This window comes from Corvus moneduloides, chromosome 2 (genome assembly GCF_009650955.1).
Source record: "Corvus moneduloides isolate bCorMon1 chromosome 2, bCorMon1.pri, whole genome shotgun sequence".
In the NCBI taxonomy this organism is placed as follows: Eukaryota; Metazoa; Chordata; class Aves; order Passeriformes; family Corvidae; genus Corvus; species Corvus moneduloides.
The window spans coordinates 75072137-75098790 of NC_045477.1; positions in this window are offsets into that span (position 1 = coordinate 75072137).

Below are 26654 nucleotides of genomic sequence, written 5' to 3' on the forward strand. Positions count from 1 at the left end.
TATGTGTTCTTGGCATTCTTTGCAATCATATATATTAAAGGGGAACTACTCAAAATATTTACCAGTATTATATCTTGATATTCCTTTCTTTAATGCTTCGGAAAGAATCATAGCCATCTCAAAAGTCTCCTGGAAGCTCTCTATTGTTATTTTAAGTACAGTGTTATTAATCTAGCTTGATATAGAATCATAGAGTTATTAATATTGGAAAAGACCTCAACCAAAAAGATTATCAGGTCCACCCAATAACCCAGCACCACCGTGTCCACCAAAAAACCATATTCCCAAGTGCCTCAACCACAAGCTTCTAGAACACTTCTAGAGATGGTGATTCCACCACTTCCCTGGGCGGCCTATTCCTATGTCTGACCACCCTTTCAGTGACACAATTTATCCATTCTAGTCATAACCAAAGCTGTTATGACCATTAGAGGGTTGTGAGTTCTTCTGTTTATTTTTTTTATTCACTTTGACTTCTTTTTCACTAGTTATGAGAGAATTTAATTATAAATGTCCTGTAAAACAGTTTGCTCAATGGCGACAATATAGCTTGCTTTTCTTGTTTCTTCACTTTTTATCAGCAATCATTAAAAAAAAAAGTGGTTAAGTAAAACAGAATATTTTTTAAATATATTTCATTTCACAGGTTTTTTAGACACTATAATACTTAACATGCACAAGTGTAGCTGGAGTAGCAAGTCAAGATAAACACAAGAAAATATGGCAGAGTAAAAATAAAGAAAGCTGATGTTTTTCTGGAAATACAGGAATATATTCTCCTATTATGGATTGCAAAATGACTATTCTAAAACCACAGTAATTTTAGACATTGTATTTTCTTAAAATCAGAAGAGAAAAATGGTGAAGCTTCTGTTGCCTTGTTTTCCCTGAATTATTGATAAGATGTTTTTACTCTTCTGCTTTCTGACTGAAGAGTAAATAAAATAGGACTGATCTTGAGGCTTTTCTCAAAGGCACAAGAACATCATGCCTAGATGGTCATGACAGAGATTCTTCAAGACATACAGATGAAAAGAATATAACTTGTTTTATTTGGTCATCCTACCTGTCTTAATCAGCATTGCCTCTGATTAGGGTTACTGGGACAGCACATAGAGCTACATTTTCATTCTGTTCTGATTCTGGGATCTTCTTTGATGCAGTATACATGTTTGTGCACTGATAATGTGCTCAGTGCTAGATCTCCATTCTTCATATGAGAAGATCATTGTGTATTGTGGGATGTCTACAGCCATTTAGTTATTCTGTTGCATACTTTTCAAGACTTCTTTCCTCAGGTTTGCAGAAGACAGTGCTTCAAGTTATAAACACTAACTTTTAGAAGTTGTGAATCAAGTTTTTTATTATTGTTGTAGTTTTGAGGTATTTCAAAGTCTTGAACTTTACTTCACTACTTCAAAGCATAAATTGACAAGAGCTTAGAAAATGTATTCAAAATTTGAGAAGGCTTGTATGCACTGTTTCAATTCAGCCCAGTTTCTACTGACCATTGTAACACTCTCTGAAGTGATGGGACATAGCAGTCACAGAATGACATGTTATATCGTCCCTACCAGATCTCTTCTGGGCTCCTGAGTTTCTCTGTAAATACAAACAATACATCAGTATTTAGACTAGCAAAATTATGAAAAACAGAGAAGCATTCTCTAAACAGAAACAATCAAAAAGGATTTAAACACTATTTCATTACAATGCACAGCAAGTAAAGCCTAAGAGTTCAATAAAGAGAGGAGAACTGTAAATAAGGTAGATTCTTTGCAAAAGACAACCCTTGAGTACCTATTTTCTTTAGTTACAAGACCAATGTAATACTTTTTTGGACACAAATGTGCCTTTTCTGTTTCAGCATTTGTGTAGCAGAAGGACCACTCTGGCCTGAAGAAAACCCCTCTGGTTTAATACTGTTTTCCCTTATTTGGCATTAAATAAAAAAATATATATAGACATATGATTAATTGTAAATAAGTCTGATTTTTTTATCCAGTCGTGAATCACAAATTAGTAGTGGCTTCCAAACATTGGTTATAATGTTTTTCACATAATTTTAATTTAGCACTGCTTCCCTAGGAACTAAATGATAATGTCAAATACTCTGTGGGTGAAAAAAAAATTTAAACCTTATAGATTTGCCAGTGCCACTGTACAACCTCAACGTATAAATATTCAGGTTTACTAACAATTTCAGAATGTGTTTGCTCTGAAGAAAAACAGAAATTACTGTCAAAATATTTAAATATTTGTGGATTAGTTTGGCCTGCAAACTTTCAAATTTTCAGTTTCTCCGGTAATTTTGCTGCCTCATGACTTTGACAGGGAGTGAATTACAGTGAGAGGCAATATTCTTCTATTTTTGGCAGTTTGAGAATAATTAGAACTAGTTACTTAAAAGCAATGAGAGCAAAAGGGGGAAGCACAAGGTTAAGTGCTACATCTCCATAACAGCTGTCATCCACTAGAAGAACGGAAATTTTAATCTCAGGAATGCAGTTTGAGTAGGTGGCTTCCTCAAAAATAAAGACTGAAAATCTGGAAGGGATAAGGAGGCTGTTTGATCAAAATAAGTTACAACTAACTTTAATAATTGCAAAATGAAGTAATATAATGATGACAATGACATAAAAATCCAGGAGGCCCTTAAAAACATATTTTAATGAAATGAAATGAAATGAAATGAAATGAAATGAAATGTACACCATCAGTGTTTTTTAGCATATCACGCCAATACATTGAAACAAATATTGACTTGGTCTGGTTTTGTAGTTCAGGTAATACTTAACGACATGCTATTTCATCTACTGATTAAAAACTATTTCAACTTTTGATAAAAATAGATCTTATTTCTTACTTCATGACAAATGTATAAATACAAACCAGTATTTTACAGCCCACTATGACAAAGTTTATATTTCCCTTAGTATATTAACTTGACTCAAAACTTTTAAATAGTTACATCTTTACCTCTGTAAGGAGATAATTATCTCACCAATGGCACTGGCCAGATATTGATTCAAAATAAAAGACAATTCTGCAAAGGACATAAACAGTAAAGGAGGTGTTAGTTAATCTAAGGTGTTAACACCCAGCTAACCATCAAAAAGTTAAAATAGAAGAAAACAGAAGTAAATTAACGAATCATTTATAGCAAAACATTAAAAAAAAATTTAAAAAGTGGGTTTATACTTGTGCCCTGCATGTGAGACCTAATTTTAAAGATTTTTAAAATTTGATTAAAGATATGAATTTCTGCCCCATAGGGCTCCATGGGAGCACTTCTCTAATAAACTTTGTGTGAAGCTCCCACACCATTCATGACACTCACCACTCACCAATCTCAGTAAGCCTTTAAGAAAATTGAACACATTCTTTTTATATCAGAAGTAATTAATGAGCAATAACGGTAACTCTCCAGTGAAACTAATTGGAGAAAAAAGTAAAATATATATAGTTTAGAAGAAAGAGTAAATCATGTCTATAGGTCATATTCTCAATGAATGTGGGCACAAAGATAGCTTTTTTCAGTAAAACCTTCCATTCCACTTTCGCTCTTGTCATATTTAAATTTGATTGGAAGATGTAAATATTTAACTTCTTAAAAGATATCTTTATAAATAATAAAAAATATTAATCCCATATAATATTCAAAGGAGAAAAAAAGAACAAATACCCTTCATCCGGCTTCCACGGCTATGCATGATTACAAGTAGTTACCTATGCTGTTACAGAAATGCTGTTTAAATTCCATGCTGCTCCACTGTGCCTACACTATAGCCCTAGATTTCAAAAGAAGAAACCAAAATAATTGCAGATAGTTTGAAAGAGGCATTTGGACTCCTCTAGTTCAGTGCCTACTCAAAGCAGGGACAATAACATGCCAATGGATCATAATTTTAACTATTTCTCTGCATATCATGAAAGTCTGAGCTGCACTTTTGTCTCTAAAAAATTATATTGCTCCAGTTAAAAGCATGATGTTAGGTTATACAAACATTTCAATACAGTATGTGAAGTTGTTGATTCATTTGGGAAACATTATCTTCAAAGAATCCTTTATGTCATTGTGCTGGTATAAAAATTATTACAATCTTTTGCTGTCTAACTTCCTTGCATTGTAAAGAAGGAATACCTAATTCTTATAACATGAAATATCAAAAGGTGATGGTTAGATTTGTCTCTGGCTAAACTTTGAAGGTATTCAAACTCTTCCTGTCCTGCTCATCTCATTTATCGAATACCTTTTTTCTTTGTATGTCATAATCTTCCCTGTCATCTGTGTCTTACAGAGTATTTCTGGTATGTTTAGGTATTATAAAACTCATATCCATCCTTTGCTAATGTTGAGAAGAATAATTTGCAAAGAAGTAATTGCACTTCTGGTTGCAGAGATGAACCACTACCTACCTATGAAGTGTAGAATAGGAAAACTTACCAATTTTTTCTTCAATCAATAGAAGTGTAGCTAATCCTGTATTCTATAATTTTCTTTATGTTGTTTTTCAGAACAGTGATTAGTAGCAGCTAGTATGGATATATAGTAAGCAGTTACTTTTCTACCACCAACTTTACTAGATCATTATCAGAGTCTCTACCATGATCTAGGTGGCAAAGCAGAGAGTACAGGAGAGGAACAGTTCTTTTAGGTAAGCTGTTTTGAAAATCACTGATTTCCATGGAGAGGAACAATGAGGAATATTTTAGAAAAAACTGTGAATATTGTGGAGGTTTTTTGTGGATTTACTACATTTCATAATGGACAGCATCCTTTAAAAAAAAAGAATGAGTAGTTTGTCTTGTTTTGGAACAAGAATTTGAACTCAGGAATCATTCTAAATCCTATTTTCTATTATTTCAATTATTTTATTTCAATATGAGTTCTAAATGCTGTAAAGTCTTTTCTAAATTGAAGAAATTGCTGTATATCACTAAACCAGAGATAATAAAGTTTTATTTTCTGCAAGTTTCCACTGTTTCTGAAGAAGAAATTTATAACAGGACTCAAGAAAGACACTGAAAAAGAGATGGAAGATTCAACATGAATTTAGGGCACTGTACATAGCAACATGCTGCTGCATGTGGATTTAACTCCCTAGACTTTCCTTTCTAAAAAAAAAAACGGACTGTAGGGTCATATATTGGTTTAACTTAGACAACATGATTGAGCTACTGTTTGATTTGATTTACTTTCTCCATCCTCTTTCATCCCAAGTCCCATCATATATTTGTGCATCTTTTTCAACACTGCCCTCCTCAGAACCTGTACCTGATGTCTTTAATTCACCATTGAAATAAGCAGCAGTCATCAAAATGGTCTTCTAAATAATCATCAGTTTCCAAATGATAGCTTCTATGCTGAGAAAATGAGTGATTAATTTTTTTTTTTTATTAGCTTTACCATCATACCAATAATATTTTATTTCTCTTGGGACTGATGTTTAACCAGATAGAGTTTAGGACAGAAATTTCAGAGATCACAATGATTTTAATTAAATCTCTTTTGTGCACTAACAATGCGTGTCCTATTTTATATTACAATAACTTTAATAATATAGGAGCTCATTTAGATGGTACATAGGTATTCCTAAATACAGTCAAAGAACTTCAAATTCAATTCAGAAGCAATCTTCCCTTTTATTTTTTTTATATGGTTCTTATAATACTTATGATCATAACCTTCAGCAAGTGATGCTGTGCTTTAGAACTAATCTTTCCTTTGACCACAGAGTGTAAGCTGCAGTCAGACTGCAAACTGAACAAAAAGGTTGAAATATAGATAACACTGGTCCTCTGTCTTTCATTTCCTAGAGCTGCATCTGTATTTGAGTCTGTGGGATTAACTGATTGAAGTCTGTGGTTCCTTCATACAGGAAGTCTGAATAGCCAATTATATTTTTTATGAAAAAGAATAAGAATGGCAGAAAAGTTCATCTATGCAGGATGAGTGATTACCTCATTAGAGCATGAACATCCTACAACTAAGAACAGTTAAGGTCTAGTATATTGTCACACTGCAGTTATAGTAAATGCTTGCTATATCATATAGCTTAAAGTTCCAAACCGCCTACAGATGGACATGTCCATAAATAAATAGATCATGCATTAAATAATGAAAGAATATGTATCATCATGTTTTTCAAACAGGACAACATAATATGTGAGCTTGTGGGAAGGTGTATTTGTTTCTTGGTAGTTTTTGTTTCATTTTGGTTTTTACTGATGCATCTTTTCTTTCTTACATTTAGGAAAACGCTCACATACACAAAGTGCAGAAGTCTAACTTGATATTACTTGTAGGAACTAATTGTTGTCACAGGGCTGGAGAAGGGCACACCTACAACATTGCTCAGGTCAGCACACAGTGACCATGCCTGAGCTGAAATGGGGTCCTGGGCTATGGGTAGAAGTGGGAGGAGGCCACAGTGAATGCTGAGCAGAGGGTCAGGGTGACTTCTTCCTGTGCCCTCGGGACCCTGACAGAAGCCCCCTTTTCTCTCACCCAAGCAAGTGTTGTCCTCCTGCCTCACAGGGATCTGGGATCAGAAGGGACATGCTGTACGGTGTTCTGATTGCTATGGGACATCAGGGGTCTATTTCACGGGGTGCAGAGGTGGGACACAGAACTGGAAAAGGGATGTGGCTCACACTGGAGTTTAGATCCAGGTCAGCAACACAGCAAGGCTGTGCAGGGCCATCACAAAGGGCACTTGGGAGTGAGATGGGGAACCTGGAGCTGATATAGACACAGAATAGAGCCTTGGAGCTGAAATAGGGGCATGACACTGGGCATTTGGAGTAGTGTCAGGATAATGGCAAGGCATTTGGAGCTGGGCAGGACATCCAGGCTGTTCCTGATGTTCCTGGAGGGAGAGGACACTGCGCCTAAGGAGCCCTGAATCCCAGGAGGACCAGTGAGAGAAGGCTCACTCAGGTGCCTGGGGTTGGTCAGCAGTTTGGCTCTGTGGGGAGATCCAAAACTCAGGGCCAGGCTCTTCACTTTGGGGAAGCCATGGAGGCAGGGCCTTGAACTGCTGTGGGCCAGCGCCCATGGAATTTGGGTCAGAAACCAGAAATGACTGGCAGGGAACAGCCAGAATTGATGGTTCCCATGGGGCCAAGCACAGCAAAGACCCCCAGTTTCGCTCTAATCTGATGGGTGCTGTCTGGCAGGGTCTGAATGTGGGAGGAAGCACCAAAGGCACCAAGGAGCCCTACCAACAGTCGCAGTGACTTTGGATGAGCATGAAGCCAAGGCTGGGATTATTTCCCAGCAGGAGCATAAGGCTGCCAAATGGTGGTGTAAGAAGTCAGTCCAAGGGACAAATCCACATGTCCACGACTGGAGACAAGTACTTCAGTGTGGACATGAAGGGTCTTTCTAGGAGAGACGGATGAAGATAGGCACACCTACAGTGGTCTCACCACACCTGGATCAAATTGCATATCTGGGGTCCCTGGGTAGACAGGGTGTGTGGGGACTCAGTCAAAGCTGGTAAAAGCTGTTGAGATCCATTTGTTCTTCTTCAGACCCTGACATGGATGTTAACCTCTATTTCGGTTTTGAGCTCATTTTCTATGACTGACATTTTTCCAGTGCAAATATTTTTCTACAGACAAGTGGATTTTCCCTTGGACAAGCCTAGGATTGTTTTTTCCTTTCAAAAATGAAATCACAGGTATGTCAGTAAGAACCATTGGTTCTGCAGCTTGTGACAGCATATATATTATATTTATGCTAACACCTATCCACAACTCTGGTGCTCCAATACGCTTTTGAAATTAGTTGTAAAAAGCAGAAAAAAATGTGAGCACTATTCTGACTAAGAGCTTTGGAAATGACTCAGAATTTGTAGCTGTGTGTCTGCCAAATGAGAACATTGAGAATACAGCCCTTGTCCCCAAAATAATGAGGTTTCTGGACCACCTGACAGAAACTTGACAAGTATACTTTTTCTATTATGTACATTTTCCTGCTAGAAGTTACATTAATAGAATAAAGTTTGAAAAGGTAGAAGGAAACATGACCATAGAAAGGTCAAAGGAAAACTGGATGAAAGCTGAATGAATTTCAGAGGTTCAAAGATGCAGTAGAAAACCTGGCAAGAAGATGTTCAAAGCCCAATCAGTACTTTTATTTTCTCTTTTAGTTATGACATAGAATGTTGAAACTGGCTGGAATCCTGCCTGCTACCATATAATGAAGGCTTCCTGTAAGGATTAGGCACAGGAAGGCTGTCAGAAATACCAAATTTGGTTATGAATTTAGCTAAACTGGGGAAAATTGGAAAAACGTAGTTAGTGATGGGTTTCTTTAGAGGGAAAAGGCTTGAAGAAAGGGGATCCAAGTGGTTCATAGAAGTACAAGTATAGAAAATGGAGAGAAGAAAGGAATAGAAAGGGGTAATCGTATGCAAACAAGCTGCTGAGCAGCACACTTGTCTGACTGAGCCCTGTACCTGATCACTGGAGTCTGTCCTATCTTGTTATTAAATCATGTTCTTCACAATTTTCTGTACAGTTTCACTCTGTGTGTATGTACCTAGAGGCTAGCACCTGGAAAATGGGACAGAGTTTACAGAGAGTACTCAGGGATGCCTGCAGCATGTAGAGTCTGGAGTGTATTTTTCCATTAGGGAATTTCAATCCTGTGAATCTGTATGTGTTTACACTGGTAATCTTCAAGCTTGACTAGCAGAATAAATGACAGCACTTGCTAGCTGTGCTCATGTATGTGAGAGCTGGAGGTATTTATGTGAGTGCCATGACAACAATGTTTTCTGTCTGTGTGGTTTCTTCTGGCCAGACAAGCTGGTGAGGAGTGTGCGTGTGTATGCATGCATGTACCTCTTCAGCTGTATCTCTGGAATCCATGTTCAGTCTTTCCATTGCCCAGACCTGCCAACAGGAACAGCAGCAGCTGAGATGGAAGAAACACCCTGGATCTGATAATGCACAATTTTCAGCGCCAGGGGCATGGGAAGGCAGTGTCCCCATAGCCCAAATTCCAATAGCACACAACTCCCCTAAAGGGGCCTGTTTCTGGCAGTCTGCTCTAAAGTTAAAGGAGCTGCATATTCAGACAGCAGGATAAGCTCTGAGAATGTCAACAGTAGTCTGAAAACTAGTAAAACAAGGAAGATACAAGCATTTGTTTCAATGGCATAAGTAAGCAACTCAAGTGCCAAAGAAGTTTTCTCACGCAGCCCTCGGCACACCCCTGTGCATACAGAAGTGAGCACACCAAGACAATCTGCAGTGCTTGGTTGATCATTTGTCATTGTTCTTAGACTGATTCATTAGAGTAATGTGAAATTGCAAAACGTTCCCATGTATAAACTGTGTAGTAAAATACATTTTTCAATATCTCAAGTTTCTTAATTAGTAACCCTTCTGTCTTCTTGACTGTGATACTTTCCTGCTTATCATATCCAACAGATCCCACATGGCTAATGAAAAACACAAATGAACAAACCTCAGTATAGACTAAAGTTAGCAAATCCAGAGTTAATATCTGGGTTCAGTGTGGCTGATGGCTCCCTGTAAACTTGTCAAGGGTACTCCAGGGACCCTGCAGCTCTAGTACATGTGGTGCAGTTGTGGCTGCCAGAGTGGCTCCTGGATAATCTAGCAGGGAAGTATTCCTGAACACAGATTGTTGCAGTGAGCATACTGGAACACGCATATATCAAACCAGGAGTCCTGAGGAAAGGAAATATATATGGACAGATAGATTCCTGATAGATGTTTCAGAGAGATGTTTGTGCCTGCCCGGCCCCAGATAAAAGGTGCAACAGATAAAAGGTGAACTTAAAATTTCAAGTTTAGAATGATTATTTTGAGATTCTGTGCTTTGTTTCAGTGTTGTGTCTCTCTTCTACCCTTTCCAGAGACCAAGTTTGATCAACTGTCTTCTTATTAAGCAGAAGTATATGAGATGACTTGTTTTGTTAACACATATTCAGAATAAAATAGAAGACAGCTTTTTATACATTGGTACGGACACCAAGGGACATTTTGTATTATCTCACTAATTTTGTGCTTCCAGACTGTTTCTTTACTATCGATCTTTCCTAATATGCAATGCAAATTTAAAGTAACATGCAATCCATCATGTGAAACTGCTCACTATAGAATAGACTTTTTTCCTTGGTAATGTTATCAAATGTTCCCCAACACTCACCAGAACTTGAGTTAGGGCTCTGTCTAGTGGTCTGTGAGACAGACTGTGGTGTGGGAGATGGATGAGTACAAAGCCTGCTGCAGATTTTACAGTAATGATTGTTCTTACTTGGAGGGCACTCAGAATTGATGGGTAGCAATAAAAAATTTCAAAGTTAGATAAAAGAAGAATGGCCCATGGAATGGATGGGCAATTTTTTAATGACTGTGTCCATGAGACCTTTATAGGGACAATATAACAATAAACTTTTTTTTTGTTTGCTTTGATGCCATGAAGATTTTTGCCTTTTCTTTTATACCCGTTATACCTTTTTACAGCTTCTGTATTCCTAGTGCTTTTTGCCTACATTCTTGGACTTGTTTGTTAAGCTAAGAGACTAAACATTTTAGAAGCCTCGTAGCTAGGGATCAGTGTGCCCCAGACCCCAAGGTCCTCTCCAGAACATATTCTGTAAACTAAGATAGAACCATCCAGGGGAAGGTTCCTTGGGGAGGGGGGGCTCACTTGAACCTCTCATTGGGGAATCTTTGATAGATATGCTAATTAGTAAAGCCTATAATGTTATACCCAATGTTGGGGGGAGACACATGGGAACACGCGGAAGAAGAGAGACACAGAGACACAGGGAAAGACTCGGTGGGGTACATCTCGATGCATATGACCTGGACGTGTACACCTAAGGATCCTTAAGAATAAATACCAAGGTAAAATCCCTTTTCCCCTTCTAACCGTGTATGCCTCTTGATTTTAAGACCAGGAAAAGGCATCATATATTTTTAATATTTTTAATCTGAAAATACCTTTGCTAGTACATAGTACTATATTCAGAAGTAAATGGTTTACAGTTGTTGACAAAATAACTTTTTTGTAGCTCTTAAAAGCCTTGTTTAACATTCTAAAAACCTTTTTGATTCAAATCTCATACATCTGAAAATGTACAGGGTGCAGATTTTCAGGAAGATCAGAGAAGAAAATCTAAATATATACCTACAATGAATATTCCCTAATGTGACCTTAGAACATGCACATTTCATTAAGAAGATTTTAATAGCTCAAAATTTATTATATTTCTTCTGGTTTTTGTTCTTAAATTGGTACTCTTTCCAAAACTAGAGGCTTCATTGTAAAGTTTTCTGACATACATATTTCAAGTTATTCTATTCAAACTAGTTAAACATTCATAGGTGCATTTGGTCTGACTGAGGTAAAGCTCACAGCCCTTACAGTGCTGTGCTTTGCATTGGTAGCTGGAAAGTTGTTGATAACAGACCAGTGTTTCAGCTACTGCTGAGCAGCGCTGTCCCTCTGACATTCCTTCCCCCACCAAAGGGGATGGGAGTGGGCAAGATCCTGGGAGGGGACACAACCAGGCCAGCTGACCAAAATTAGACAAAGAGGTATTCCATACCTTATGACATCAGCTCAGATATATAAGCTAGGGGAGAGAGGAGGAAGGCGGGGCATTCATGAATTTTCAGTGTTTGCCTGCGAGAGGAACTGTTACGCGTGCTGAAGCCCTGCTTCCTGGGAAGTGTCCGAACATCACTGCTGATGGAAAGTAGAGACTGGCTTTTTTTTCTCTTTAGTTCACGTGCACACAGACCTCTGCTTATTCTTTTCTTTTACTGTACTAAAACTGCCTTATTTCACCCTTCTGGTTGTGCTCCATCTTATTCTCTCTCCTGTCCCAGTGGGAAAGGGAGTGATAGAGCGACTTAGTGGGCATCTGGCACCCAGCCAGGGTCAACCTGCTACAACAGACCACATTAATCTTGTGATCTATATATTACCCTTCTATCTTGAAAGATGTTATAACACTAAATTATTATTTTTTAATATATAAAATCTAATCTAAGACATAAGGATGGATAAAAAGAGGCAAGATAGTCTTCATATTTTTCATTTCCATGTGTACTGAAATGGGCAAAAATATGTCTTGCTGAAAACTCTTAAACCATTTTCAAGCCATGTATTTAAATGTATTATAGACTTATTTAAATAAGAAGGAAAGAATCATTAAACTCATTTTATAATAAGAAAAGATGAGCATCTGTAATTTCAAGACCAAAGAATTGCTGTGAATTTTAGTTTACTGTTTCATACTGGCAATCAATAGAATGGCATATTGATTTTATTATTGATTTTGCTATTGACCTAGGACCAAATTCAATGCTCAAATAAAGATTGTCTTATTTAAGGTTTATTTACAGATTCAATACATGCAAAGAATATTTAAAATTGATTGAATACACTTCATGAGCAATGTGTATTTGACGTCCTGCTGTTTAACAACAGGATGGCTTACTGCATATGCCGTAGAACTGAGTCACGTTGTGCTCTCATGTATTTGTCTTTGAAAAAGTAACCCTTATTTTCCCATTGTAACCTTAAAATGATGATTCTTAGTTAAGAGGTGTGAAAATGTACCATGGAGGGGCAGTATTTTGTGATCAAATATAAAAACAGATAACCCATAGATTTTTAGGAGTATCCTTTCTTGGCTTTGCAGAAATATATACAAGAAGAGGAAGATAAAATCTGAGGAATGTTGAGACCAAAGGGTAGTAGATTAAAGAAGATTAGAAGCTGGGGGTTCATTTGAAAATATCTGTGAAATAAACTGAATATTCTGTTACACACACATATCTCTGATAACCGATACATCTCTTGAATTACAGACAAGAAAAAGAATGATCCATGGATTGTTGAAAACATACTAACTTATGGATTTTTTTTCCAATTATGTTGTCTAATGTTCTTTATTTTCCATGCTATTAATTTTCTATTGGAAATAAACGTCAAAAAAAATCTTTCTAAATATATTTCCAGTGCCATCCTGCATGGAAAGAAGAGAGAATGTCAAGAAGTTGAGTCCTATTTAACATTAGATATTGCAGCTAGACAATCATGATCAAAGTGTCTTTCTGCAAAAGAGAGAGGCTGTGTCATCTTTATATTTAGAAAAGTGAAGCCCTTTCTAGCTCTAGTAAAATAAAATACCTGTTCTGCATGGTTGCTGCAGTGAGTGTGGATCACTGCTCTGAGAGGTCACACAAATTCTTTAATGCTTCATGAATTTCAGCTGCATCATCACCAGAGGTCTTTGTCTCAATGGGTAACAGATCATTCTTAAGGACCCTTAATAGCAAAAATATCAGATATTTAGCTGTTGCAAACAAAAATCCTTTAGTAGGAAAGATTTTCAAAATTAGGCAATATAGTTCACACAAAAAAGCCCTAATAAATTTAAAACTTAAATATTATCTGCTAGGCACACCTATTCCAGTCTCACTGTCCCTAGAGATGTAGCTTCTGTGGCCCTCTGAACCCTAACTCTAACCCTAATGGAATGATGACACTGCAGCTGAGGTCCCCATGTCAATGGGTGTCCCACACTGGAAAAATCTGAATGCAACGTTGTTGGTGACCTGCCATGATCCCCTTGGCATGCCTTTTCCAGCCCCAGTGTCCCATGACTATAGGCTTTCTGCCCCTCTGAACCCAATGTAAAACAGAATAGTATTTATATTATTCCCAGATTGGAATAATGTTGAGGCAGCCATGTTGGTGCCCTGCCATAATCCTCTTGGAATGCCTTTTCCAGAACCAGTGTCCCTGGAGCTGTAGGCTCTGTGGCTCTCTGAACTCTAACCCTAACTCTAATGGGACTTTGGTACTACAGATGAGTTTCCAATCTCTATGGGTGGCCATCATTAGAAAGGTGTAGAGGCAGCAATGCTGGTGCCCTGAAATTACACCATTTTCCAGCCCCAGTATCCCAGGGACTGTGGGATTTCTGGCTCTCTGAACTCTAGCCATAAAGAAATCTTGGTGCTGTGCCCAAGGTACACATTGCTATTGCTCTTCCAGTTTAGAAAGATTTGGAGGCAGCAATACTGTGTCCTACCATGATCCCCTCGGCATGCCTATTCCAGCCCTAGTGTCTGGAATGGCTGGTTCTGTGTCTCTCAGAACCCTAACCCTAACTGAATTGTTTTATAATGTCATATCTTCTGGTGCTCAGGTTGGATGTCTTTACACAAAATAGATTACCATTACATGAAAGTAAGAGCTTTTTGCAGTTGGGATTTTGCACAAGGCCAGGATATGCTGCTTCCTATCACCACCAATATTCTTTCTTGGTTGCATGACGAAAAACGTTTTGTGGCTGAATTAATTTTACATTTTTTTCTTTCCTTTTTTTAGCTTTTTCTCTATTCAGGATTTATATCTAGTATAAAATTGAAGTCACATGCTTGTGATCCAGAGTAATAATTTAGAACATATTTATTCTTACAGTAATTACATTTAGGGAAATGTGTACACCATCCTTCCATGTGAAGTGGTTTAGAACTTTAGAAATCGAACAGAGGTGAGGAATTCACACATGGATTTATCTGGCTGATGGAAAAGACACAAAAAACTATAGATAAATCTTAACTCTTAAGAAGCTGGGTATATAAAGAATGTGAAATCTCTTGCTTAGTGTTTTGCATTTTTAATTTTCTTTTTAATGTTTTCCTCTTCAAAGATACTTGAATAAAAATCTGGAAGTAAAAGAATAAAAACAGGCTTAGGTGTTAACAATAACCAGTAGAATTCAAAACACCTTTATTAAAACCCTAGGGTCCTACTGCTTTTTTATTTATTTCCTGCTTATTATTCAAGAGAATGTTTGATTGTGTTTATTGAATATCCTTAACAATCGCTTCAGATAGTATTTCAATACCCACAGCCCCCCTCTCCCCCCCATTTTATCCCTCTTTTGTTGTGGGGATACTTCTTATCAATTATTGTAGTTAGGTAATGGTCTCTGGTTTCCAGTTTTGAAGTGTGCTACCGCCCAAAAATTCCACAATACTCATTTAAGAGTAAAATTTAGAATATAAAGTTCCAGATCAGGATAGTTTTATGTCTAGATTTTTTATTCATGACCTTGAAATTGTTTTTGTACTTAATTATAAGGTCTGTGTAGTTATTAAACATGGTTATTACTTATATGCACTTGCTTTGTGTTCCAGAACTTAATGCAAATAATATATTAAATGGCATACCATTTCAGACAGGTGCTAATTAGCTAGCGGATCCCTTTCTATGATTTTTACTTGAACGACATTATTTAAATAACTGTATTTTCAAACATGGATGAAAGTTTATTAGACCTTCCACAACATACTGATAGCATAGTTCAATCCTTCAAGGTGTGAAGTCACCATCAACTTAAAGAGCTAAACTCTGTTGTTTTGAGAAAACAAACTTTTAATGAACTGTGATATACAGACTTAGAATATTATTTTCTAAAGTTGGATGACTACTGATCTGAATGACTGGAGAACTGAAATGGCATCAAACATTAGACATCTGTGGAAGCATATGCTTTAAAATATTCACTCTCTTAATTAACCTGTTAATCTTTAAAATGTGTTTTTGTAGTCTTTTAAAATAAATATTAAATAACAATTAGATAATAGGAGCTCAAGTGTTCATTTCTATCATACTGTCATTGTATTGTCTTTGTTTGTGATACTTGGACATGTCTGTACATATAAATATATACATATACATATACATATGCATATGTTTAACTATACAATGTGCTTTAGTGGAACTCATCATTGATTGTTCATTTTGAGATTTTTTGTTTTGCAAAAGTGCCATGGAGGAGGAAAAGAAAACATCAGGATTCTTCCATCATTCCTAGGTAGAAAAGCTGAGCATTCTTCCTAGAGATTGTGAAATTATTAATATGAGAATTAGGAAGAGCAAAAAACTTTCATAAAATGTAGTATTTGTCTGATGAATCACAATTTTTTTTTGAGTTGTCAAGAAATCTGATATTTTTCTTAGAATTTTGATTTTTTTTTCTGTTATAAGGAGCATGGATTTAGGACTAAAAGTTTTCTACCTCTCTACTTATTTACAAGTATATACCACATTTATTATTTCTGTAGGCTGAATTTTTGATTTTCAGAATCAGTGGATCTGGTTTGATTTCTTAAATGCTTGTGGCTGGCAATATTACCTCTAAAATTTATGTTTTTCTTACATTGTGGGACCTGTAAATACATTTTAAGAAAACCATTTTCCTAAATTGTTTCTCCAAACAGAGATTTCTCTTTGCCTGTCTTACCAATAGTCATTAGGAGTGACTGTTATAAGTGTCAGAATGAACCACCTTTTCTGCCAAAAGACATCACGGTGTTTTCATTTCTATATAAAGACAGAGACAACATAAATTACAATGGAGACTGGGCCGCAAAGTGGAGAAGACAAAGTAGTTTACACGTATGGTCTTCAAAAATAGAATCAAATACCGAAGAGGAAATTTTGTAGAGAATTCCTCCCCAATCCAGAACTTGTACCAATATTTTTCCCACAAGTTCACCAGTGTTTTTTAATCAATTAAATTAGAAAGATGAACTTCAGTGACCAGAACTTTAATCCGAATTGACAGAGGAAGCAAAATACAGTGCTGCTTGGAGTAATTTGATCAATATTGTGTTCCCAGAGCAGCAGTTAAGTTTAATGAGTTTAGGAGAATCCAGAAGCAAGGAAGGAAAGAGCTTCGTCTTTCACAATCTCTCTTGCCTTCTGAGCAGCTGTACTTCCTTGATTAGGACATGGATAAGGCAGATATATAGTGCAACATTATATATTCATACATTTATTATATATTCACTATATATATATATTCAGTGCACTATTGTTAATGTGTTTCATCAGGTGAAAAAATGAATCTGTTACATTTGAAGCATCTACTCAATGACCTTCTGGGGCCTGAGATTTGGAAAGTTGGAGAGATTCTATGAAAAATTGAAGCCTAGGACTTAAACATGGGTAATTGGTTCATTTATTCATGGTATTGAATTTAATTCTTACACTCATCTTGTATAATCTCTTTCAGAGGTAGCGAGGCTCAAAAATCCAGTCTGGCATCCCATGAATTCCTGACATCTAACAAAAATGTGTGAGCTAATGAACTCTGAATTGGTGTCAGAAATATGGAAGGCTTCTTTAGCTGTTAATTCAGTAGGAATGGTTCATTACCTGCTCTATGCCTGCCACCTTTGGCAAAAGTTCGGAAATTGAAACTGAGATTTTTGAACATTTTATAAAGGCTGATAAAAACTGTTTCACACTTTTCAATTGTGGTTTGACAAATGCTTGGCTCTAGTACTTGCAGGTTGTGATTCTGTGGGTAGACAGAGTATTTATTTCAATTTTTTTACCCCTGTTCAATTCCACTGTTATGTGATAGCTAAATAAGATGTATTCCTATTTTAATTTCTTGGCTTCTTATACCGGGTCCAAAGCTGTGTAGAAAATAACAGCAAGATAGCTTTAAAAGTCCCAAAATAGATCAGAAGAAGTAGTATATAAGCTTTTTGCAGATTTTATAGTATTAAAAATGTATATATGATGGATCATAGTCTGTAATGCATACATATATTGCAACAATGAATCCAAAAATAACAGAATTGCTAGAAAAGATGGGAATTAGTTTGAATATGGACAATACTTTCACTCAGTATATATTTGCTATTTTGACACAGCAAAATTAGGCAAAATAATGTGTTCCTAAAATAATCTTTAAGTGACCACCTTAGTGGACTTCTAGTCTGGGGTTAAAAGAACACTACCAACAAGCCAAAATAAACAAACAAGTCCCATAACTTAATTTTGCTGTATCATTGCAAACTCTCTGAAAAGATTTACTTTAATTTTAATCTGGAATATACCATACATATCACTGCTACTTTTCTAAATTTGTGCAGATAAAGAGTTCTACATTTGGCTCTGAGTTGTCTGAAACAGTAGACATTTCTTTATGTGAAACAAATCTGTGTCTGATCTATACCAATGTATAGGTGCTAATAGTGTAATCATCATTGTTATCTAGGCCACTTATTTAACAAAGATGTGTGGCTAAACAATCACTCAGATCATTATTTTGTGAGTCGATGCTTTACTATACTATTTGTGTTGCAAGAGCAATTTTTAGTTGTATGCCGGTGTTTGAACAGATGTAAAATAGAAAACATTCTAAACCAAAAATGTATTGTGAAAAACAGAAGTATGTCTCTGGGTTTTTCCTTTGGTTGGCTATTAGAGGACCATCTGCTGTGGAATTTGCTGGGGTTTTTTTCTTTTATATGTGGTAATAAAGGCATAAATTTGGGTCTGTGCTTCATAATGCGATGAGATGTAGAGCACTTCATGACCTTCTGATACAGACATTGATGGCAATACAGGGCCTTTAACTCAGCTTGCCAGCCAATTCACTGGCAAATGCTCCCAGCAGATTTTTCTCATTCTGAGTCTCAGAGGGACAATGCTGGCTACTAATGATGTCTAGAAGAGTGAGAGAAAGAGTGATTAAAGATAGAGAATTCTCTTGACTGAGATTTTCTCACACTGAATTACTATGCTGCTAAATTTTCTAGCATAGAAAGGAAAGCTGATAGCAATGCAGTCAACAGTATTATGGTAACAAAAATAAATTAAAGTGTTTGTCTTCCTCTTGTCCTTCTATGCTATAACCTTACATTTTATTACAGTCTGACCACGATCTTTAAAAATTTAAACCTCCCCAGGTTTTTTTTCCTGTTGAAGATATTTAAATGTATCTTGCTTTTCTCATCAAGTGTGTGCTCTCAAAAAAAAAAACAAAACAGCTAACACTATCAGCATAGCTATTTGATAGGATACAAATCCAAGACATCAAAATGCAAAATTATTTCTGATCAAGCACAGTAATTTTTATCTTCATATTCTAATAATTTTAATCAGCATGATAGGATTCTCTAAGTACAAAGGTATAGAACAGATTGAAATAGCTTTAAATTTCTGTGTAAATAAGGCCTTAATCAGATCAGTACTGATTTTAGTCCACATGCATTTTACCTTCATTTCAAAAATTGTCTAAGTACATTCAGTAAGTGGAGAAAGATCTTGTAGGAAATAGTCAAGCAAGGGGTAGATTCAGGCAAATATTACCCTCATCTTCAGAAAAGCAAGAAGGAGGATTTAAGGAAGTACAGGCCAGTCAGCACACCGTCAGTCCTAGGAAGATTTTTGAGGAATATTTCTTGTAAGTATGTCTAGTCACAGGAAGAAAATAAGGAGTTCTGGGAACAATTAGCATGAATTTACCAAGGGCATACACTGCTTGATGAACCTGACAGTTTTCCATGATGAGATGACATACTTAGTGAATAACAGAACACTAGATGTTTATTTTAGAACTGTAGAATGCTGCTACAGGTAAAGAAAACTCTATGAATTTGTTTTAAATTATAATAAAACACTGTTAGACTCTTGATCCAATTAACTTAAAAATACTTGTTTTATTGTCAAATATGTTACCCACCATAAACAAATTTAGATTTTAATATATTTACCTAACAATCTGAAATTATTCCAATGTAACAACACTATAGACATTTGCTCCAATATTCCACTTTTGATTTGTTTACCTACACAGTCTCATATTTTGGACAGAAATTGAGAAAATATCAATCCCTTTTAGTTTTTAAATCTAGAATAGTTTCAGATGCCATTCACAAAACTGTTGAACAGCAATTAGATATGTTCATCTGATGTTCATCTATCTATATTATTAATGTTTTTCCTTGAATGTTTAGAGATTATTTACTTCAAGCTCTTGAAAGAAGAAAGTGTTTTTAAAAATGTTAATTTAAGATATGTTGACTAAACAGGAGCATTATTTATTAATCATATGAAACATCTACAATTTAAGAAAGGTTCTGTTATGGCCCCCTGGTGCAGCATTTAAAATGTGTATCAAGCTGTAAGATTATAAAAACAATCAGAGTTTTATGGAGCAACAGTCTCCATTAGACTAGAAAGCATTATCAATTATGTGCTACTTAATTTGCTCTTTCAATTAATCTTCTAATATTCAGGCAATGCTGAAAAGGTCAGCTTTAAAACAAAGCTTCCTTGAAAGATTTAGGGGATATGTGTTGATGGGTGAAGATGCTGATGTAAGTAGCCGTAAATGTTAGAAGGGAAAAATTATTGCACAGAAGAAAATGTTGGTCCAAAAGTATGAATAGAGAAACTGACTGCTTTTGTTCTCTGAGCCTAGGATCCAGGTCTGGGAATCAGAAAAGTGCAGCTAGAATTTTTGAAGTGCAGCTAGGTACCAAGAAACAGCACAAATCCTGAGATAACATTGATAAGAGTAAAAAATACAGAAAACTCTAATAACAATTTATCCTCTGAGAAAAGTGGAAACAGTATAGGAAAACAAAATTGCTCAAGAACAGAAAATATTGTCATCTCTTGACAGTTACAGATGAAAACTTGAAGTTATCAGCATTTATTAGCTGTTCAAAGTGTTGATGTCCTAAGCCCTCTTATGTCTCTGCAATATAAAAAGAACTTAATTTTTAATCAAAATGAAGCTTCCTTCTGTAAGAACTTCCCATGTTACACATACTTTTTATTTCCTGAAAAGCTGAATTCCACATGAACTTTTTCCAAGGTCTTTACATAATCTGGATTCTCACCAGGGATGCCAGGCTGACTCCTAGTTCTGTTATGTGAATCTGTTATTTTCCTTGTCCTCCTTTGGGCCTGCTTTTGAGGCTGTTCAGATTGGCTTCCTACCTCTGGAATGCCTGAGTTCCGCTCTGGAATCAGTTTGTTCTTGTCTCTGGGATGGTATGGCCCCTTGACTCACTTGATACTGGTATTATATATCTATATAATTGATATACCATGGACATATCTGCTGCTATATTATTGTGAGTTTCTTCACTAATGATAAGTTTATAGTGGCCTGTAACATTCTATAATGACTTAGTTGTTGCAATTGTTGGTAGTTACTATATGATTGTTTGCTGCTAGTACTAATTGCTGACTTACTATTGGTAGATACTACATCGCTGATGGCTAATAGCAGTTTGCAATAGCCTGAGATATATTATCTTTATTAATCATAGATCTACTTGCTAGCAATTATTTTTGTGATAGTTTGTGATCACCACATGTTAGTGGTGATTTTTGTGGTATTTGTGGTACTCTGTTATACAGAAATTTAGAGGACAGATGCTTCTGTGTTCTTGTGTGTTACAGAATCCTACAAACCCACAGTTGTGTTCTGTCATAGAATCATGAATGTTGAAGAAAACCTCTAAGATCGTGGAGTCCAACCACTAACCTAACACTACCAGATTCACCACTAAACCATGTCCTTAAGCACCACATCTACGTATTTTCTGAACACTTCCATGGAAGTTGGTTCTACCACTTCCCTGGGAAGCTTGTTCCAATTCTTGGGCATCCTTTCTGTGAAAAAATTTTCCCTATTATCCAATCTAAACCTCCCCAGAATAACTTGAGGCCATTTCCTCTTGTCCTATCACTTATTACTTGGGAGTAAAGACCAATCCCCACCTTGCTGCTCCTTTCAGGTAGTTGCACAGTGCAACAAGGTCCCCTTGGGACTCCTTTTCTCCAGGCTAAACAACACCAGCACACTCCTGCTCCTCATAAGATTTGTGCTCCAGACCCTTCACCACCTTTTTTTCCTTTCTTTGGACAGGCTCCTGCAGGTCAATGTCTTTCTTGTCATGAGGGGCCCAAAACTGAACACAGTTTTGGTGAAGTTGCAGCGCCACCAGTGCCTACTTCCTTGTTACTACTGGCCATCTACCTGTACACACCTGTAGGCTGGATAACCCTCTAGGTCATGAGAGATGCAAAGGGAAATGGACAGATTTCTGCTTTTGTTCTGAATTTCAGATTAGAATTACCTCCCCAGAGAAATTAGGACTGATGAAAATTTTAGCACTTGATTGCTAAATACTTCTGATTGTTTAAACTTGACACTTATTTAACAATTACGGCTCATTAAGCTGTGAAGTACTAAACTGGGTTAAAAGATTTGATATAAACATTTTTACAACCTTTAATATTGCTGTAAAAAAAGTGGCTTAAGAGAGGATTCTTGTGGGCTTAAAATGGAATTTAATAGTTGATGTCTCTTTCCTGTAGTATTTTCAGTGAAACAGAATTTAAACTCTTACTGAGCAGTGACATGCAACCTGCCTAGGCAGTGGGGCTGCAGAAATGTGTCAGCCTGTAAGGACCAGAGAGATAGAGCTTGGCTATGAAACACAAAGTAAGCAGAAGCAATAGTTGCCATTTTTATGCAAGGACTGCATCTGTTACCTCTAAAAAAATGATGAAAGCTGTTCTCATTTCAGCATTATGATAGTTAAATTACATCCAGAGCTGAAGTAACAGGTATAAACAGTAATGAGAAAGGGAACAGTTGTGCCCTTAAGGCAAGCAAAAATATGGAACTGTGGGGTCTTTTTGAGTTTTTCCAACATTCATGTAAGAAATACAAAAATTAGAATTGAAAATAACTCATGATGCGGACAGTTTCAGTGCATAGAACAGTGAAAAATACAGTTTTGATTTCATATTTGGCAAGAGAAGACATAAATTAATAGGATTTTTAAACAAAGTTCTTTACTAGACACCTGCTATTTTTTCCATTTTTTTCCAGGAAGGACTTTGATTTTCTATTTTTTAATATTTATTTTTTCATTTCAGATTAGATGTAACCTTATCTGAGAAGATGACTAACTATGGGTATGATTAAACATAAACAAGAATTTAAAAAAGTCTACATTTGGATGAACAACTTGAAAAGGCATGTGAAATGTTCTGTTAATTTTTGATTATAGGGAAAAAAATATAGTTAACATCAGAAGTCTTATGCCAAAATTGAAAAGATGTTTTTGTTTCCTAGTCTTAACTAACTCTTAGGAAATGTATGGAAATTATAAATTTTGTGGGGTTTTGATGTTATATAGAATTTTGACACTCATTTTTTAATAAACCACTAGAACTAGAGGGTCAGTTTCCAACCTTTGAAGAATTTTCAATTCAGGACTGAAACTATTTGACTGAGAAAATCACAGTGCAGAATGAACCATATAACATTTTGAACTTCAGTGACTTTGGACATAGATGCATCACCATCTTTCAGCTTTCAATATGCAGGAAGAACAGGCTTTCCTACTGAGACAGAAGAGATGACATATTCTTTTGTGTCCCTTGTGGAACTCTGAAAAAGTCACCAAGGAAAACAATCCTTAGAGTATCTTCAAAACTACTAACACTGCCTATGTGCCGCTGTCTTTTTAAGCACGTTCTCAAGAAAAACAAAAGTATTATTGCTGATGGCTATTGTGACTCTTTCTTGAAAAAGAAAGCAGTTTTCAAACAGGATATAGGATGTGCTACAGCTCATCAAAATTCAGATATCATGTCTCATGAGGAAATAATATTTCAGATGTATTTTAATAATGACACTTGTAGAACTTTCATGGATGAGTTTCTGCCATAGAAATATTTTTATTCACAGACATGTTGATTAATACCAAGATCTTCTCGTGTGAATTTGTCTCCAGTAATGGCAGTCAAATAAAGCCCTTAATAATTTCCTGGAGACAGGCAAATCCTAAAGTACAGGGTAAAAATTTTCTTGTGTACAAGAAATAGTACAGATTTCTACAACAGACTGATGGGTTATTTTTTACACCAGTTTGATTTGACACTATTTGATTTGAGCAGAGAGCTTCCAAATGACAATCCCATCCATGAAATTCTAATCTCAGAACATATGGTTAAGACAAATTTAATGATAGTATAAAGTTCTCTACTGTAAAACAGATAGATCAAGATTTTCCTTTTTCTGGTGATGGAAGACAAGCTGACTGTTCAGATTGATTTACATTTATTCTGAATCAGTTTTGTGTACTGAAATCATCTCACCTGTTAGTTCTGTCTTTTTGCGAGGCATCATTTGTCCCACAGTCCTCTATATCCTCTTGTACATGGTGGCATTTCAGCTAAAGTCAGGGTCCTAGGACTCTGTCCCTCTGACTGCTGTCAGAGATCTCAGTTTTGCCTTTTGTCACTTGTAAAATACTCTGTTTTTTAAAAAGACATTAGCTTAAAACCTGCTGAGATATTGTTTGTCAGGATTTCTCTTGAATTCTTTGTCCACCTTTAAACTAAACAAAAATAAAGCTAATGAAGAATAACATGGGAGTGTCATTTTTGCATAATAATTCTTTACTTCCACAGTACTACTTGGAAATGTCTTTTCTGCCTAGCAATGTAGCAGAGTATCAGTTGTGCCTGAAGACTACGCCCGGGCTATAGAAGTTAGACCTGCATTCAGAATAATTGAGCCCTTTTGCTGAAGTTTTTTCTTAAGAAAATCCCCTATTTTATTTTTTCGCTTCTGAGACTGTAATAAGTAGAAAATTTTTTTCATAGTCTCTCCAATATAACAGAAAGATGTTATCTAAGAGTGTTTGTATGGCTAAGTTATTATCACTATTTTTTCCAAGAAAAAGAATGATTCTGCTATTAATATATAATAATGGCCTGTGATCCAATTGTCTTAGCCTTTATTGAACTAATCAGATAATATAAAAGAAGTGATATTACTGTTCCCAATTGAAATTCTGGGCAAATTGCCTGTTTTCATTACTTCTTTTAGTAAGAACTCTTTTAAAACAGCTATACTTCAATTCTGTGCTCATGCAGCACCTAGCATAACAGCTTCTGGCAGATTTTTGACAAGATAATACTACTAGAAATAATAATTATAATATTTACTACAGTCCTATTCTTATGTCCTGACCTGAGGCTGACTACATAAGAATGAAGCTGTTAAAAAAAACAGCTTCCCACTTAGGGATAGTAACCTTATAAAAAATAACTATGTTTCCATATACTGTTTTGGAAAAAATTGAAATGCTTTATTCACCAATGTTAAATTAGCCATTCTGTGCTAAAAATTTCTGCTATTTGCTGAAAGTACAGCAAGTTCAAATATTCTTTCTCCAGAGGAAGCTAAGCTTTTTTTTCTAGTCAATATTCAGGAGAAACTGCCAAAAATGTCAAGCATAAGAAATTTCATTTTAATTTGCATATATTTGTTTTTCTACTCCTGTGTAATGTTTTTACTGTGTTTAGTTAATGATCAAAATTATAATTTTAATCTTGGCATTAAAGAATAAAATACATTTCTAAAGTATGGAAAGTAAGATCACGATAAATATCAACACCTTCCCTAAGAAGTTCAAGTATATGGTACTGATATACACATTTTGTTTTAGTTGTAGTTCTGTTGCACAACTGTGAGAAATAAGAGAGGACCAAACCTTCTTTTATGTCTTCATGTTTCAAAAAGAGCCAAGAAGCTGAACGGTTCTTCCTCATGTATCCCCTTTAAAGAATTGGCATCCTTAGGTAAATTAAGTGACTGTTATAAAACCTGTACTTTTATGATGTCCTTTAAAAGTGAATTCAGAGCAACGGAACTGTCACTAAGTAAGCACTGTTGTTCTTTTGAGAATAACTTATGTTCCTTCTATGCATAATTTGATACCTGTGGTTTGTTTTATTCCTGTCTACCCCATTAAATGACTGTGGTTTCAAATACTTCCACTTCCAAGCAGAGCCAAATTCCTTCCCATTTTATCTTTGTACTACTAATGTAGTAGGGCTGCATCTGTTTTATACGCCCTTTTATGCCTCAGCATCTACAGTCTCCTACTGCATATTTAACCTTTCATTTAACCTCTCATCTTAAATTGCAGTGTCAGGGAATTAAGAACAAGGAGAAAATGAAATTGGTTTATGTATGTAAAATTTGAGTCTTTCTTGCTTTCCTTACTCATTTTCTTATTTCACTGTGTACTTTACTTACTTCAAGTGTGAGCATAACACACATCTCATTTTGTTCCTAATTCCGTATTTTCCAGTCACTTGTCCTCTACACCCCATTTTCAATACTCCTTTAATCTCTCTGTTACATACTTAATTCTTGTGAAGTGTGATTAATATCCTTTTATTGAAAAAGTTTTGCATTTCAGATACATAACTCTGCAAGTGATTTTCTTCTGTAGAGTGTAAGTTACAAAATCTTAATACTTAGATTTCTCTAGTTGCCTCTGAAGGTTTGTGTGCTGGAACCTAACATTAGGAACTTCAAAGATCTTAGAGAGCCTGTACTTTTCAAAACAAAGTTTATTTCAATTTTCAAAATGTAAATCTTAAGGATTTTTGGTAACATAGAAACACAATTTTTTTTCTCACTATTTTTCATAAAGATAAAGATATGTCGCATAGATCCGAATTGAAATCTCTTCAGTGAGATTAAAATCTGGCCAGCAGCTGATTATGTTTTCCACTGCACTTCATGAAGACTTTCATTGTCACTGTTCTTTGGTCACAAAGTGGAAAAGCTTATGAGTAAGCTTATTTGTCTCACACTGTTTCTCCTGAATTGAATAAGATCTTTAATTTTTCGTCCTTGTCCCCATCATACATAAAATTAAATATATCTCTGCAAGAAATTTAAACTTTTCCCTTAAAATTGCTTCAATTAGATAATTCTACT